At 40.1% G+C, this 13,214-nt stretch overlaps 1 protein-coding gene across 4 annotated transcripts in view; it reads left to right on the forward strand.

Annotated features, from left to right (window-relative positions):
* The window catches only part of ehbp1 (EH domain binding protein 1), a 109,151-nt gene that overhangs the window by 35,497 nt on the left and 60,440 nt on the right, over nucleotides 1-13,214 (forward strand). The window lies entirely within an intron of this gene.

Below are 13,214 nucleotides of genomic sequence, written 5' to 3' on the forward strand. Positions count from 1 at the left end.
CAGGTTTTACATATTGTTGTCTGATGACAGCCATGTATGTCACCGAATTGACAGATCCTGGTTGACTGGGCTATTTGTTTATTTTGCTCTACATGGGCACTGTGTTCTCTCAATTCCAGGTCAATCAGTAAAACTTTTGTTAGGAGCTAATTTTCTCAAACTCTTCAGGCTGCTGAGTGAGTTGTTTGGGAAGGCTTGATTTCAGGACCTCTATTCTTCATCAGAATAATACTGAACAGCAACTCCAAGAAGGCCTAATTATGGTGTACAAAAGTTATTAAAAAGAAATGAAATCAAAACATGAGTGAGGAGCATGAAACAAGCATCAGCTTAGGTGATTCTCCTCCCCATAACATTGCCTTGGACGCTCCCTTTTCAACGGCAGGCTGTGAAGAATTGCCACATCTCCCCAACATATGGTGTGCGCCCACTTCCTGTGTGCACAGCTATTACACATACAGACAGGATTCACTAAGATGATTTGTGTAAAATTGAACCACTACAATGTATTTATTTGAACATATGGAACACCAGTTGTTGGTTTTGTTCACATTGAGGCCATGAATTTTTCAATGCGGCAAATCAATTCAGTGTTTTTCATGTTGAAAGCTAGATCTACCCGCATAGATTGGTTGTTAAGATTAGTTTGTGTTGAGAGCGTTGCCATACTTAAAAGCACGCCAAAATTTAATCTTTAAAGTTTGGTAGATGCCCACCTGCCACCCCAAACTTGGATTCTTGCTTTAACAAGAGTGTCAAACTCAAGTCCTCGAGGGCCCCACAAGACATTTGTACTGATAAGCGTAAATCTGGTAAGCAAATTTGGAAGCCGGGACTCAAAAGACAGAGGAAGGTCTGTAATTTTGTCATTTTGAGAGGAACATTTTACGTTCATTTCAATGGATCTATCGAAGGACAAACCTTTCCAATGTGAATATTTTTAGACATAAAAAAAATACAAAAACGGAAAAATCCATTACTTGGGGACTGGGGATTACAAATACATAGATACACCATTAACTTCTCTGTATGCTTGCGTGAATTTTTCTGTCTGATAACCTTTGGGTGCGCGTTTACGTTTTAATTGAGTTGACGTTTGACAGTACAAGGCAGCGTCGTCAAGTTTCACATCTTTTGAGTTGGAAGGAAGAATTTGCAGGATTAATTCAAATGCACATTGAGAGTTCCTGTTGGGCGGGTTGCGATCTCTGTCTGGTCCGATTCAGTCCATCTCTTTTCCATGCAGCTGATCCCCCAACACTCCCCCATCCCTTCATTCTTCCTTCTTCCCAGTAATTCAGTGATCTCTTCCTCAGTCTTCTTCTTCTCCGTCTCTATTCCGTAGTCAAAGCACTCTACACTTAGATGCGCTGATCTTAAGATTTTCATCCCGTTTCCGCTTGACAAACTTTTTTCGTCACATTTTCATATAAGGAAAAAGTTCTGAGCTTATATCTGAAGGCCAAAAGTTTGAGCAAATACGATCGACTTCATATTAAAAGTACAAATCTTGTCAAAAATAAACCCTGTTCAATTTTGACTATCTGACATTGAGTGGCAGTATAACTTTGTATATGAGTGAAGAAATAGCATACAAGCATTCTTTCGTGTACAGTATAGTTCAGAATAATCTTTATTGGGAAAGTATTTTCAAAGACGCAAGGAATTTGTCCCTGGTAGATGAAGTCACTGCCTCATACAGTAAGGAAAAAAGACACTATAACAAAATACATTGAAAATAGAGAAGCGAAGAGAGTGAAACCCTTTGTGCTAGTGCAGGATGAGAATTTATACCAAGTCACTCCTGGGTGACCAGGGGCATTAAAGCCAGTAGAAAACTGTCCCTCAGAACCAACTCGCAGGAACAAGAAGACAAGGATTCTGAGTAACAAGAAACTCTGGCGGGCATTCGATGCTCATAGTACCGTAGTTAACTATTTAACCATTGTTCTATTTCACTTCTCCATACTGCCAAAAAAGTACGCAATGGCTAATACCGGCAAAGTCACAAGGAATCTCATGCTCAGATAGGATTTGCTTTTGAAGCAAAATGGGCAATGTTGTCAGCGGCTAATTTTTTTCCAACTTCTCAACTTTGGGTTGTGATATAACAGTGATTCTGGGCCTTCAAAATGCGTAAATCATAACACTTCACACTGATCACGGTGTGCAGTTGCAGCGATTCTTTGATTATGTATGTTAATAAAAAAAGGTTGAAATTAAACTCTTTTTGTTCCTGTGCCGCGATGGGGGGCAACAGGGGCACGGGCCAGAGCTCTCTTAACGGCCCCTGCTTCACTTTCCCCGCTACCTCTAAATTGAAATTAGAATAAATTAACATGAATTAATTGAGTTCGCGCAAGGCTGCGATATTTCTTAATTAGCTTTCGCCAGCCCAAGCGGCAAGTGAGGACCGCCGAGCCTTACCGAGATGGGCGCGACAAATGAGAGATGTTTGCTGAGGACAAAGGGGGAGCCCTGGAGACAAGGACAGTCATCACTTGTCTTGCTGTCACTGCCCTCAGTATGGCCTATTTTTTTTTTTTTTTAGCATTATATAAAGTTATTTCATCTTTTCCAATGGGCTTGGCTTGGCATTCGGTCTTTTGTGACTAAGACAGTTTCAACTAGGCAAACTGAACAAAAATCCTGTAAGAAGAGCATTTAAAAAAAATAAAACATAGCCTAATTGCGATGATTAACTTGGCAATTGAGCAAAGGAAGAATAAGGCAATTATATTTCATATTTTTGACAGCCGTTGTTCTGCATGGTGATGTCATGACAGTGCGCCGCCGACGTAGTTACACAGAAGCCGACAGGAAGCGGATTTGATTACTAAATGAGAATCCCGATTCTTCGGTGTACCGAAGGTCCCCCCCACACTCCTACTAACCGCTAAAGTTAAATTATATGTACAGCAGTGAGTTTAAGCAGGCTCCCGTCTCTCCTCCTGGTCTTTCCCTAAATAAGATGTGTAATATTAGCAGAATAATCCTCAACTAGAGTAAAGGCTTCTCGATGTCTTCCATCTACCGATGAGGACCCCTCCCTGCGAGCGTTCATTTGCGGCCCCTGTGAGTGGTCTGACATTGGATCTTGTGGGATAGGAGCTTTTTTCCCAGGGTCATATCACTGAGCTTCCTGTGTGTCCTTCCATGCCACAGGGCAGCACTGTCATCGCGTCAGGCTCAAGGCCCACTGGACAATACCGGCCAGTCAGCTGTCGTCAGTCACGTAAATTATTTCCTCAAATAGTGACCGTGCTGCTAATTGACGCATTGCCCCAATTAGTCGTCTTGTGTTATCCATTTAAGATAAATAAAAAGTTTCCCTTAAATAGATGTCAGTAAAATTCACATAATTAGGTACCTAGTATTTTTTTCAACTTTATTAAGTTGTTTTATTTATTTAAGAAAGCGCCTATAAAATCCTGCACAACAATATTTCTTAAAATTTGAAAGCTACAACTGGAAATATTGATTAATAGTAGTAATAGATTTGACATTCCTCAGAGTGATTGGTGCATTTGAGACAGCATAGTTATGAGGAAAGGATAATATTGAATAAAGGTCCAATTTTGTGGTGTTTGTTGACATAGTTTTGCTATGGAGCTTTAGTTTGAGTTTCTTTCATTTTACCGAATGATATTGAGGGAGCTATAAAATAGGGCAGGCATTGGCCAACGGGGATGAAACTGTGTCGGAAGATGAATTTATTTTTAAAACATCTATATTTGAAAATATCACGTAGCCCAGGAACCTAATTATAGGTGTGAAAATTACTTTGAAATTTTTTCCCCTTCTAAATACTCTGTTTTGAGGTTCCATCTGAAAAACGTTAGCATCAAATACATAAATTGTTCAAACTGATGGCAATTCCATGACCAAACACAAAGAGCTATCCTCTAAAAACATTTTCTCAACCGAAACACGGAAAGGAGTTAAAAACTGCTGATTTCATCGACCGGTAGCATCGTGATGTTCAAGTACCTAATGTAATTCCTGTAATACTGTATTGAGGTACACCACCAGATTCGATTCATATTTGGCATCATTTAATGTGTGTGGGGCCTAATTTTAAATATACGCATCTGTATTCAAACACTGTTCATTCTCCCGTGTGAAATTTCAGCTTAAACCTAAAGTGCAATATAACTTTGCAGAATATTTTTCGCCTTCTTTAATTATTTAACTGAACATATTTGACTCTTAAGTTTTTCAGTACTTTGTGCGTAACTTGCTATGTCTTACAAGGAGCAAATGGCAAAATTCTCAGCACATTTGATCCATAAATGAGCCAGTATATGTCCTGGTTCAGTTAAAATTTGAATTGTAAACAGTCCTCTTTCCTAATTGCTCTTCACATTTTAACATCTAAGACCAAAAATTATTACATAATAACTGACTAACAGTATCTCGCCTTTATGGGGCTTCCAACGGGAAGTGGCCGCTTGAACTTTGTGTGTTATCAGCAGATTATAATAAAGAAACTGGAAGGTTCACAGAAAGGTTAATTGATCAAACACCTGTTATGAATTTTTAGATATAGCTAAATTGTGGATAAAGTACAGTTTTTTTTAGTTAAGTAAATAGAAAACCAGCGACTTTGAAAAGTTTGCTAACTTGCGCTTTGGTAAAGCCACATGCATCAATACGATTAAGCCATTGTAATTCTCTAAATAGAAAATAACATTTTTGGTGCCTTTTCAAGCTCCGATTGTTTCTCAATTTTATACATGCTCGCCTTAAAAGGCAGCCGCCTGTATGTGTGCGCGTGGATTGTGACTTTTTTTTTATCCAGTTACTATAATGCGGATATCACTATTTTTTTTTTCTCTGCCGCCTCCTTCTCCTTTGCAGGGTGCACGTCGGGTTCACAAGTTAAGCACTGTGCAAGAGCTCACTCTCAATACCCGCGTCGACGGCTATATAAAATAAAAAAAAATAGGGCCTTCCGCAAAGCGCCTCTTGTAATCTGCCTGGGGTAAGTCCTCTTTAGTTTTATCTGCCAGGGATTACCTCACAAGCTGCGAGCGGGACCGGCGTACAGAGAAAACGATGAAGATGGAACCAAATGAAAACAAATCGCTGTGTAATCTCCGCCAGGGAGCGAGCGAGCGAGCCAGCCAGAGAGAGCGACTGGCTTTGGTCTTGAAGGGAAGTTTCCCGTGCCACTCATTTAAAGAGGGAATTTACTAATCCCTTCGTGATTGATGTCTGCTATGAGAGGCTCTGTAGCAGACTAATAGGGCTTATGAGGATGGCCACAAAGTCCTTTGTGTGTGTTTGAGAATGAAGCAAACCTGCGTTACTCCGTCCAGCGGGGTTTGAATGACACGGAGAAGGGGTAACATTATCTTAATCTGGATTTAACTCAGACCGGTCCTCCAGGTGTGTGGGTCTAGGGACCCCCTGGCTTTTTTTTTTTTTTTTTTTTTAATGGAGGTAGATAAGTCTCAAAAACTCTTCAGACTCCCAAAAGGTCAAAGGCCATCCTCTCTTGCGCCCCCTTGTTTTGCACAAGTACTCCCAGTCAAGCATAGTTCACATATGCTAGTTTTTAATATTTCAAACAGCCGACACATACTAACAGTCGTCATTTCTCTGCCCTTTCAATCCAAATCAAAAACGTCCTAAATGTCTTGATTGCTCTAAAAGCTGATCCTGTGCTATTATTCTGTGCTGTGCAGTGTTTTTTTTTTTTTTTTTTGTATATATATATATCCTACCGCACACTACTTGGACATTAACCTCTCTCCTCACGCTACCTTTTTAATTCAATTTCTGCAAAGCAACATTTAAAAGGAATGTTAGAAGTACCTCATGAATTCTGTTCCATCTCACTTAAATGTCCTCTCTTGCGTATGAAGAAAAAAGAATGATAAAACTAATTGCCTCTTTATAATAATAAAAAAAAGGACTCCTTTTGTCCGTTCAAGTATTCAGACACTGTCAGAGGAAGAACTGAGTGGTGTCTTATAGGGCCATCACCCACTTTTGATTTTGATTTGAGCTTTTTTCGTGTGAGTTCATCCACTATATGGAACAAGTTTTATGACACACGAATAAAACAATTATTCAAAGGTTGGGCTGGATATCCAAGCGACGCAAAGCAATTACATCAATTGAATTGAATCAATAATCTAGAATCAGCGCAAGTCTAATGTAAGGCTTTTCAATCTTTTCACAAGAAAAGTACTTTTTCCTTTCCAAATTAAAAGCAAATTGGAATATGAAGAAATGTAGTGCTTCAATCCATCCATTCACCCACCCTCCCACGTCTAAGCCACTTTTCCTCACTAGGGTCGCAATTGTGCTGGAGCCTATCCCAGCGCTCTTCAGGCTGTAGGCGGCACACAAAGACATGAGTGATACAATTTTCTATCATACAAGCCACAGATAAAACATGTTTTTACACAATCCAGTTTGGACTCGCCTTCTCATTTAGTTTTTTAAAGAAATGATGGCCACTCCTTTTTCTTTAGTTAGCTAAATGGTTCTTGCCATTATATGAACTTTAACAATTGTCCATAACATGATTTCTAACAGTTGTCCTAAATGGCTGTTGGCTGACGGACCATACCCCATTGATAAAGCAAGAAATTCCACCAATTATTTCCAGATAAGGCCTTTGTGTAAAGTAAAAACTCTTTCAGATGACTACCTCTTGAAGCTCATCGAGAGCAAGCCAAGAATGTGCCAAGCAGTAATCAGAGCAAAAACTGGCCATTTTGAAGAAACTAGATTGCATGTTCTCACTGTGCTCACGTAGATCTTCTCCAGGCACTCCGATCTCCTTCCACCTTCCTAAAACATGCATAGTAGGTGTATTCGACACTCCACATTGCCTTTAGGTGTGGTTGTGAGTGTGAAGGGTTGCCTCAGTATCCCCTGCAATTGGCTGGCAAGATCATAAAAAAAGAGATATTTAACCTTTTGTTTATTATGTTACTGCATATATGTTCATTTATAGTTTTGATGCATTCATTGAGACTCAGGGTGTGCTGGAGCCAATCCCAGTTGCCTTCGACAGTAGGCGGGTACACCCTGAACTGGTTGCCAGCCAATTGCCGGGCGCACCTAGACAAACAAGCGTTCACACTCGCAACCACACCTAAGAACAATTTAGTATGTCCAATACACCTGCCACACATGTTTTCAGAGTGAGGGGGGAAGCCGGAGTGCCCGCAGGGAACCCTCACAGGCATGGGGAGAACATGCATACCCCACACAGGAAGGTCAAAGCCGGAATCGAACCCATAATCTCAGCATGTGAGGCGGATGTGCTAACCGGTCTTCCACCATAACGCCCGGTCAATAATATGCTCTTTGTAATTAATTTTGTGAAAGTTTTAGCTTAGACCAACGTGTGTGTGCGTGTGTGTGTGTGTTCTGATCAGTAGTCAAAAGAGGTGACTTTGTAATTATGTTCATTATAATTGGCTGCACTATCGGACTCCCTCATCATTGTGAAGCCCACTCCGCACTGGACAGTGGTCGCCGTGTGTGTACGAACGTGTGGTTGTGTGCTTGTGGTTGGTTACACACACACACACACAATCTTACTTTAACGCGTCTTTACCTGTGCAATGTAATTCCTAAAGTGGCCTCCTTAATGAGTTTTGCCCACCCACGCTCAGATTAATTGATAAACGCCGCCCTTATCGGCGTGGCCAATCTGTGAATCCATCCCACGTCTTAATTTGTTTGTTGAAGACGTCCGTTAAAGGAGATTAATGGCTCTGTATAGATCTATGAGAGCGCTTCCTCCTCCAAAGCTTGTTTGAGGTTGCGGAAGTAGCTTTGGATACTTTTTCCAGAGGGTATGTCATTCCGGTTGAAAAATAGCTCAATATGAGTCACATATGTACGTTGCGAATTAGCGTAGTTGGATTCTTGAAATGAAATGAAACTTTGTAAACTACATTTTCTGAGAGCTGGAAGGATTTAGTTGCATTTCAGTTCATTTCAAGGAGTAAATACGTTTGTGAGAGTAAATTGAGTTGGAAGCTTGTTGTTGGAGCGAAGTTAACTTTTAAGTGAAGGTACCACTGTGCGTGCTTACTCTCACCAAGCCTCCCTCCCTTATTTCAAGCGTCACGCGATATTACCTTTTGTATGTTAATGTGTGTTATTTTTCACGCTACATTCTCTCTCCTCTCCTGTTCCAGTCTTGCTATTGTTCCATCCACTCCACATCTCCATTTACATAATTGAACTTTTGATTGGCTCTGCTGTTTGAAATGGGAGGCAGGGTAAGATGATGCGGTGTGATTCTTCTTTTTTTTTTTTTTCCTCTCTCTTTTTCTTTGTCTTGGCCTTGTTTTGCAATGTGAAAATGTCAGGAGTAGAGTCCCAGTTGGACAAATGCAGCTTTTAGAAAGTCTGCAATGATGTAATAGAGCATATTGGTGCTTGGAATGCTGCCAGTAATATTCTTGGACATGCTAAGGAAGGAGTAGCCACACTGATTAAGCATATTGTCTGAGAAAATATGCAAATCATGGTGCAGTTTGTCACCTCTCGGATATCACTTCAAATAGATAAATAACTAATCAGCCCATTTATTCCTCAGGTTTTCAAGTAATGAGCGCACATTATCACTCCTTTACCTTTGTGTTTGACAGACACGATGTGTGACCTCACACTCAATCATTAGTGCTGTTGTAGTGATTGAAATTTATTTCAGCCAATTGAAAAGACAGCTGGCACTTGTATAGTGAAGCCCTGGTGGGGAAAAATAACAAGACTTTAACATAAAAGGGAAAATCGCGTGCTTCTTCAAATAAGGAATTGATGCTCGGTGAGAGTGTTGACTTATGTTAGAGATCCAGCTGTAAGAAATAGAGGGATGGGTAGGTGGGTGTGTGGCTTTGGTTAGGTAGGTAGTTAGGCAGGTTTTAGTGAATGCAAGTAATTTACGTTAATACACAAGTTACAGTCATTGCATTACTTTGATATTTTGTGTTTGCCTTGTAGCCTATGCATATGTTATAGCTTGACAATGCATGTATATACAGTACGCTTGTTGCCATCGGGAGCAAATGCGTGTGTGTTTGGCAAATGGTGTGTCTTGTGTTGCCGTAGGCTCCCTTTTGAGCGGATTACAAGTTTTAAAGAGTCACAGCTTCAACACCTCCTCAAATCTGACACACTCTGACGCCGCTTTCAAGCAAGCAAGATTGGAAAGACACGTGGCTGTGATGCTCTTTTTTCTCATCTCACTGGCATCACATTGCTCATTTGATGTCATTGCATTGAGGCCAGTTTAGTTTACATTCCGCTGGTAGATCCAAAGCCAACGCTTGAGTTTTTAGAACAATGCAAATAACTTTTAGGACAAAAAAATTGCCTAAAAAAAAGGTTTGCAGCAATTATTTTTCCATTTTTTGCAGTTACATAAACCTCTCCCGATAGAAAGGTGTCGTAAATACGTACATACAATGTAAACGTCTATGATTGCCAACACAAGGTAACAAATTAATTGTAGCCTGCAAGCACTGGATAGAAGATATTATAATGCTTTCGATTGGTCAAACAAACAATTCACAAGCAGCAAACTTCTATGAGTCTTAGTTATACATTTTGGCCAGTTAACAACCCGCCTATTGTACATTCTCATTTTGTGACACCCACATCACTCACCATATACACTTATTCACAGATACTCTATGGCACTGGTGTCAAACTCAAGGCCCGGGGGCCAGAACTGGCCCACCACATCATTTTATGTGGCCCGCCAAATGCTGATTTCTAGCTAAACTTGTAGATTGTCTTCAAAAATAACTATTTTCTGTTCCCGATCTATCTTTTGAACAGTTTTTAATCGGCCTCTGTTTTCAAAACTAGGTAAAAATGTAAACCAGCAAAAACGGCGTTTATTGGACACATTTCACAGTCCTAAATTTTCAGGATTTTAGAGAATTTAAAGGGGTACGTTAAAATTGAAGCTTTTTTAGACTATTTTTAGGTTTATTCAGGCCCTCTAACAGACACTATATGTGGCCCATGATAAAAATCAGTTTGTCACCTTTGCTCAATGGAATATGAGGATGGAAACCCAAGTGGCCAAAAAGTTTATTAATACAAAGTTAATTTTGATCCAGTTAACTGATGCCAACAGTAAAGTACTCAAAAAAAAGGTAAAAAAATGTCATACCTGCAGCCACAAAATGCCAAGGGAAAAAAAAAATCACACTTTAGCTTACTCTGATGTTCACAAACTGAACCTTAGGCAGTTAGAAGCAACATTAGCTGTATTTTTTTTTTTGCTACAAAAAGCCAAAGAAACAGTAAAAGATTGCCTTCCTTTGATGAGCGCTGAACGGATGTTTTACAATATCGGTCCAGCGTTCCCTTTTTCATCATAAAAAGCCAAAGCGAAACCTTTCCTTTCTTCAGTCCTGGCTGAGCTAAAGTCTTTTGCTATATCTTCCCCAACAGGAAACCGCATTCCCAGGTTTCCTCCTATCTTGTCGTTCAGGTATTGTCGGGAGCTTAACCCCCCTTTCTCCCCCCCACCGTCTCTCTCGGCCTCCATTTTCTTCTCTCTTTGCCCCGTTTGGTGTATGTTGTTGACACGGCGGCTCGGGGAATAATGGATTCTCTTGTCGGCCGCCTTGTATTTTCCCGCCCAGCCTGTTAGGCTGGCGTTTAATAGCGGCAGAGGGGAGGTTATGTGGCGCTGATAGTAATGAAGCTTTTACTCCCTTTTTTTTTCTTTTCTTTTTTTAATACGGAATGTTTGCGGGCCGAGGCAATGTTCGTTGCTAATCCTACCCTGCAGCCCAGCGAGCTACATGGCTCTGTGTTTTGTGCATGTGTGTGTGTGACATGCACATACACACACATGGATAGAATACACACATGCACACCTTCCTTCAGGCAAAGTGTAAGTCAACATGCATTTTGACTCCTAATGAAATGCGGCCTGTTCCTGTCAAAGCAGATATGCTATTTCATACAACATTTGATGCATTTGTAAACACTTTATCGGGGCAATATGTAATGCAACCATCCGCAATTCCCATTTGAGGGAATCATGTGAGTGTCACCTCCCCTTTTACGCAGAAATACGGTTTTACAGCCCTGGAGGGTGTGCTCGAAAACTGCTTAAAATTTTAGAAATTTTTAAAAAGTGAAAAAATGAGAGCTAAATTTCTTAAGTACAGTGACTTCATACAAATTCAAAACATCTTTGAAAGCATGATGAGCTAAATATACTTGGTCATGAGTTGAAAAACTACCTTTCAAAATGATATTTATTTTTTTGACAAGCCAATCAATCTGAACAAACATAGGTCAAATCATTAAACTATCAGAATGTAATATTTTTCTTGTGTTTTAGACATGCCAAAAAATAAGAATTATGTTGTGAAAAATCAAATTATTTATAAAACATATCACAAACCATTATGTTGCCTTTATGTCTTGGTATTGTAGCTTTCAGATTTTCCATAGGTTTTGATCATGTGATCAATATTTTTTTGTCTAGTTTAATGATGGTTGAGGGAGGTTTACTTGAGTCTTTATTCAAGCAATCATTGAGCAGCAGAACAAAACAATGAGACAGCCACCATCATGGCAGCGATGTCACATGACAACTATTTGCTGTGGGTTGTTCTGGAAGATATTTACTCAGTAAAACAGCGAAATATGTAATTTAAATAGACATGATTAACATTTTGAAAACATGTTTTTTTGATTTGGTGAATGTACCTGTCCTGCTGGTTACTGTTGCTTTTTTTTTTCCCCACCAGCTGGTGTGTGTGTGTGTTTGTGTGTGTGTCCGTGTGTGTAAGTGTTTTCTGCCGGCAAGGGCGCGGGGGTGTGCGTCTGTGCGTCTAATTGCTTTAATAGCACCTGGTGTCTAATCCCAGGTAATTAGAGTGCTCCAATTAGACGGCTACTTTTTCACCGTCACTTGAAAGAGCGGGACGGAGGGAAGGCCTCAAGGAAGACCACAACACACACACACACCTACAGTACCTAATACCTAATGACATACATACACACACCTAATATCACACACACACAATGCAGCTCACTCAACCAGCAATTTTGCTTTTGTATCATTGTGTGCTGTTTTTCAGTGACGCACTTTGTGTAACTATATCCCTATTACCTCTATGGAATTGATATATATGTTGTTGTTTTTATGATTTATTTGGGCGGACATTGTGAGGAAGGTACTGCGGGGGGGAGGAAAGGTTAAGGCCCTCTTTTTAAAGACGAGCCGGAAATGTCAAGTGGTTTCCCCCCCTCGGGCTGCTACCGCTGTCTGTCCCTGCACCGACATACCCAAAGGGGCCTTTACTACTCACCCTCCGATACTCCCACGCACACTTAGACACGAGAGTAAAAAAGTCAGGAATTGAAATTTTGACTGTATCCGGTCTTTGATATTTTAGTGTTTGTAGTTTCAACACTAAAATTGAGATTTTCCATTCAAGCTGTCATTTGTGTGTGCAAAGAAAATTAATATACACAGTATTTGTCTTTATCATTATCATTTCTTTTATATAATAACTAAACAGACTTTGGCGCATGAATAACTTGGACAATATTGCAACAAATACATAAGAGCTCTCGGGGCTTGTCTTTAGGTGGATACGCAAGTATAATTTGCATACACGGCACTTGCAGTTGCAGGCAGAGGCCAACAGAGGGTGTTGGGTGGCCACCACTAACTTTTTTCCACTCAGCTGCCTTTTCTCTGCCTCTCTAAACTCTGTGTGACTCTCAAGTTGCAGTAGTGCATGTTTAACTAACATCCCATCCTCTACCTATCCCTGACTGTTGTTTTATATATCTGTATCAATTGTCATTTTTAGCAACTTATAACACAAGCTCCCAAAATAATCCAATGGAATTGTCCGAATTTCATAGCTACTTTAATGATACTAACCAGTCCTCTATTTACCCTGCGTGCAGTGTTTAAAGTAACATTTTCACTCCTGACTGCCCTCAGCATGTTCAATTGAATTAACTGCTTTCAAGGAAAACAAGATTTTCTGCACAAAAGTCAAACTGTGGCGAAATGCTTTTGTGTCTCAAAAGACTTCAGAGGAGGAGCTAATTGATAAGATGTTTACATTATCCACACTTGCATGCCTCTCTGTGAACAAACGTCTATGACGCTATGCTCGTGACAATGGAAATCTCGAATTGACTGCAGAGTCAAATCGAGAGCAATGTGCTTAATTAATTGCAGG

The sequence above is a fragment of the Hippichthys cyanospilos genome, chromosome 8 (assembly GCF_059441005.1).
Source record: "Hippichthys cyanospilos isolate Australia breed blue-spotted pipefish chromosome 8, RoL_Hcya_1.0, whole genome shotgun sequence".
Taxonomy (NCBI): Eukaryota; Metazoa; Chordata; class Actinopteri; order Syngnathiformes; family Syngnathidae; genus Hippichthys; species Hippichthys cyanospilos.